Genomic DNA, 6,000 nt, shown 5'->3' with positions numbered 1-6,000 from the left:
GAACAACAAGTTTTGATGGTGAAATCATTGCAATAAGCGAAAGTCTAAGGAATCTTCTATGCCACATCAATAAATTTAGGAATGCAGTTATATTGTCAGACTCCAAAGCAGCTATTCTATCAATAATCTCTAAACACACACCTTCATCTCAAACAGCAGAAATAACTAAAATGCTCTCTCAATTAATATCACTCAATAAAAGAATTGTATTCCAATGGATACCATCCCATTGTGGAATCCCGGGAAACGAGAATGCGGATGCTTTAGCAAAGAAGGGCAGCACTGCTACTTACAGACCTGTTACTAAATCTGCGTATTACTCTGTGAAAAGATTTATTAAATCTACATACTTAGACTACAACAAACAAAATTTGATAACACAATCCCAAGGGAAAAAATGGAACTCTCTGCATCAAAATCCACAGTTAATTCCCGATTTACCACGAAAATCGTCTGTTGCTGCATTTAGATTGGCAACAGGCCATGATTGTTTGGCCAAACACCTGCATAGAATTGGAATATATCAGTCCCCAAACTGCCCATTGTGCAACTCAAACCAAGAAATGGATTCGGAACACCTCAAAATCTGTGCTTCAGTGGCTGCTCATGATAATATCTTTGAAAAATATTGTAGTGCAAGAGGTGAAATGACTTTATTGTCAAACGCCTAGCATTAGAAAACAACAACAACATTTCTCAGAAGATACCATACTATTGTTGCATTGTGAGTAAACAATAAAAAAAGGCTTCAGTAAAAATTGCTTCTTTTTAAAAGTATTTTCCAGTGGTACCTTCAATGACCTATGTTGTAATTTGAAATTTCGAAGTTGACCACAGGTATCCCTACTTCCGGTTTGTTACGGGAACTGGTACCACAGTCTAGTATATACAGTCACGAAGCTCAATACATAGTAAATATGCATCCATAGATAGTTGCTAACCACTAGGATTGCTGCTATTGCCTCATTAGAGACAATACAAAATAGTACCTGCACAGTCTATTGTTCCTAGTACCCTCATAAACTCGAGCGTCGTGACTGTATATACTAGACTGTGCTGTTACTACCACCAATCGATTTTTTACAAAGGTTTTGGTTATCAACATTTTTTTGAACAACCAGTATCATATAGTTTTCGAGGAAAATGGCTGATATGGGTGGCCTGAAACACCTGGTATGTATCATATGTGTATATATATATATATATATATATATATATATAGACACACACATTGTCTCTGTCTTCTGCAGGAAGGGAATTTATTGGATCTCCATGTATCTGGAATAAAGACGGAATGCGCGGACCACAGCTGTGACCTCACATCAGAGATTAAAGTTGAGGAAGTTGCAGTGGCAACTAATTTTTTTAAGACAGAGTGTAAAGCAGAGGTGAGTGGAGGCCATGAGGTGAGCCAGCTGTTCTTCTTCCATTATTATTATTGTACCATTTTTGTTGCATGTAGTTTCTATACTACCCTACAGAGAGATTTTACATATGCCAGAGCCATTAACATTATTACAGCACTTATTTTACTATACAGTGAATCTGGGCCTGACTTACAATTTCAGAGGCATGGAGCTTAATTTTCTTTATGAGGCCCCTTCTTTTCATATGTGATAAATAGGGCCTATCTTATTTCATTTAAATTCAGTCATCTATCTACCTATCTTTAAGAAGGAAACAAGACTAACTGTAGTAACTTTCGAGGAATATCACTTTTGTTGACGTCGTACAAAATTTTGTACAATATTCTTCTGAGAAGATTAACTCCATATGTAGATAAAATTTTTGAGGATCATCAGTGTGGTTTTAGGCGTAATAGATCAACTATTGACCAGATATTTTGTATTCGACAGATATTGGAGAAAAAATGGGAGTATAAGGGTACAGTGCATCAGTTATTCATAGATTTCAAAAAGGCATATGACTCGGTTAAGAGAGAAGTTTTATATGATATTCTTATTGAATTTGGTATTCCCAAGAAACTAGTTCGATTAATTAAAATGTGTCTCAGTGAAACGTACAGCAGAGTTCGTATAGGTCAGTTTCTGTCAGATGCGTTTCCAATTCACTGTGGGCTAAAGCAAGGAGATGCACTATCACCTTTATTTTTTAACTTTGCCCTAGAGTATGCCATTAGGAAAGTCCAGGATAACAGAGAGGGTTTGGAATTGAACGGGTTACATCAGCTGCTTGTCTATGCGGATGACGTGAATATGTTACGAGAAAATCCACAAACGATTAGGGAAAACACGGAAATTCTACTTGAAGCAAGTAAAGCGATAGGATTGCAAGTGAATCCCGAAAAGACAAAGTATATGATTATGTCTCGTGACGAGAATATTGTACGAAATGGAAATATAAAAATTGGAAATTTATCTTTTGAAGAGGTAGAGAAGTTCAAATATCTTGGAGCAACAGTAACAAATACAAATGATACTCGGGAGGAAATTAAACACAGAATATATATGGGAAATGCCTGTTATTATTCGGTCGAAAAGCTTTTATCATCCAGTCTGCTGTCAAAAACTCTGAAAGTTAGAATTTATAAAACAGTTATATTACCGGTTGTTCTTTATGGTTGTGAAACTTGGACTCTCATTTTGAGAGAGGAACATAGGTTAAAGGTGTTTGAGAATTAGGTGCTTAGGAAAATATTTGGGGCTAAGCGGGATGAAGTTACAGGGGAATGGAGAATGTTACACAACACAGAACTGCACGCATTGTATTCTTCACCTGACATAATTAGGAACATATCCAGATGTTTGAGATGGGCATGGCATGTAGCACGTATGGGCGAATCCAGAAATGCATATAGAGTGTTAGTTGGGAGGCCGGAGGGAAAAAGACCTTTAGGAAGACCGAGACGTAGATGGGAAGATAATATTAAAATGGATTTGAGGGAGGTGGGATATGATAATAGAGAATGGATTAATTTTGCTCAGGATAGGGAACAATGGCGGGCTTATGTGAGGGCGGCAATAAACCTCCGGGTTCCTTAAAGCCAGTAAGTAAGTAAGTTGAGTGATCTATCTCTTTTAGCCATGTATTTATTTCACAGAGGTTTTTATTAACTCTCTATTTTGAGGGGAAGTATTAAAAATAAAGTTTACCATAAGGTATCAGTGATTATGTGTGGCCACAAGACAGGTCAGAGCTGATTGCATTGGTTGTAGTATGGGTACCGGTGCTATACCTAGTTTACTCTAGTGCAGTAATTCAGAAGTTTGAAAATAGTGTTTTTTTTTCCTAAAAAAAATACGAAAAAAATACTTAGGCTTTCCACATATTAGTAGCTGTGGTGTTGCTCAGAGGTAGCTAGTAAATTGAGGTGCGAATGCAAATCTGAATATATATATTTTCTGTTCTCTTTAATAATTTTATTATAGTTCCCATGACTTTCATATGTAAACTAACTGTAATATCATTATTATTAAGTTTTTTTTTCATAATGAATTATTTTGCAATAAAATAGATATTATTTGAAATTTGAACGAAATTTATAATTTGTTCTATACACTTTCACTGACACACGAATATTTTTTGCCAGCAGACTGCGTAGGATCTTGTCCTTTGTTCCTCTTTTTGTTTAATGCATTAGAAGCACTATCACTCCTGTTGTAACAATATCATGATGCAAAAGAAGCTGTAATGTTCACAAAATTAATGAGACATTCAAGGAAAGCCTTGCTTGGTAATAGCACACAGCTCATTATATCTGGGAACAGTGATCCTATCTATGTCTTTGGATACGATTTGGAACTACTTTCAGGTTCCGTTTTACTTGACCTGTTTCGTCTTTAAATAACGGTTGTTTCAAAGCACACTTTAAGGCAAAAAAGAAATCAATGGTTTTTTTTTTTTTTTTTCAGTTGCGCATTATACATTTAAATTCTTGAAGTGATCCTCTTTTGCCAAGTCTTGTCATGTTGGGCAATTGTATAACATTTGCAATATTTTCCTCTCATCTACACGAAAGCCGCCCACTATACTGTATTATGCCAATGTGATTATTCATTTATAATTGCATTCTCTTCGACATTAGACAGAAGTCCATACTCTGTGTACATTAGTTACCCTTTAATAAGGTATTAAATGCTCCGGAGAATTTTTTAAGAAAGATCTGAACTTCCTATCGATATAGTGATGATTTTTTTTATTTTGTAAAACATTTATTAGGTTCATTTATTCCTCGTACATATTTCAGTCTTCTAAATATCAGTTTCAAATTATTGGGACGTGGAGTAGTGAAACTAACTTCAGCATAGTTACCTTATGTGAATATTTCAGTTTTTATAGACAAGTTTGTTACGTAATAACGACCAAAAATTCGACTCCTTACCATCATACGATTTGAACACGCCATGTCAAATTTTACCGACTTTCTTACAAGAAGTATCCAGGAAACAGCAAGCAGAAATTAGGTACAAAACCTTATACTACTCGAGGAATAATCGAAGCGAATGATGAATAAAACAAAATGCTGAGTACTAAATATTATGTAAACTCAACTTAATCGCATTAATTCTATAATATATAATCAAATCGTGAATTAAAATAACATGGCGGTATATTATATTATAACTCCATTGTGACATCGTCAATGACAACATAACTTTGCATCGTATCTTTATAATTATAATTATAAATGATAATTATCATTTATTATTCATGTCATGTTCCAGCTAAGTGTAATGTTAAACTATTACGTGGTTGTTTTGTGATATGGTAAATGTGTTAATGTAGCGATAATTCCATATATATATATATATATATATATATATATATATATATATATATATACATACTAGGTTCAAAAAGTTCCCGGAATTTGCTAGCATCATAGAAACAACGTACCTTAAACACTATTCTACAGCATTCCCTTCAAAATAGTTGCCTTCCGCAACAACACACTTTTGCCAACGCGTGTAGAGTTCCTGGAAGCAGGCCTGGAAGCCATTTTGTGAAACCCGTCTTAGTGCTCTCGTCGCGTTTGCGATAACCTCTTCAGCATTGAATCTCCGTCCTTTCAGGTGACTTTTCAGACGGGGAAACAGAAAGTAATCAGGTGGTGAGAGATCAGGAGAGTATGGTGAGTGATCCAAAGCAGTTATGTTGTGCCTGGCAAGAAAATTCTTTACAATAATTGCGCGATGAGCAGGTGCATTGTCATGCATAAGGAACCAGTTGTTTTCTACCCACTTTTCTGGACGTTTCCTTCTCACTGCGTCCCAGAGGCGACGGAGGGTTTCTACGTACAATTCTTTCGTTACAGTACGACCTTCTGGAATGAACTCATGGTGCATGAGACCCTGAGAGTCGAAGAAAACTTCCAAAATAACTTTGCTTTAAGTGTGCTTAAATGCGACAGGCTCATGTCAGTAGATTTACTGGCATATGAAAGAACTCCTGCGTGACAAAATTCCGGCACATCTGGCGATGCTGATATAACCTCTGCAGTTGCGAGCGTCGTTAAATAAAACATAACATTTAAAATAACTTTGCCTTTGGAAGTGTCCCTAGGAAATTTTTGCTTCCGAGGAGATGTTTTCGATTTCCACTCAGATGACTGTCGTTTAGGGACTGGGTCGTACAAGTAGCACCAGTTTCATTTTGTTTAAGAAATCACCATCTTCATCAGCCATACTGATCATGTCCCCAGCAAAACACAGAACTTGATGTTTGTACTTTGCTCTGTGGACATAATTACAAAATGCGACGAACAAACAAAACACTATGATAAACAAATGCCTACAACTCAAAACCAATAATTGCCATTATCAACAAACTTGAAGGAAATGACATCATGAATGTTACCAACAAAACAAATGTATAATATCCCTTGTTATATATTAATACGAAAAATGGTAGTAAAATTCCGGGAACTTTTTGAACCTAGTAGTATATATATATATATATATATATATATATATATATATATATATATATCAGTGGCGGCTCCTGCATATCTCTTAAGAGGAGGAAAGAAGTTAACAGCGC

Source organism: Periplaneta americana, chromosome 16 (genome assembly GCF_040183065.1).
Source record: "Periplaneta americana isolate PAMFEO1 chromosome 16, P.americana_PAMFEO1_priV1, whole genome shotgun sequence".
Lineage (NCBI taxonomy): Eukaryota > Metazoa > Arthropoda > Insecta > Blattodea > Blattidae > Periplaneta > Periplaneta americana.
The sequence above is the reverse complement of the archived record's forward strand: the minus strand, read 5'-3'. Positions refer to the sequence as shown.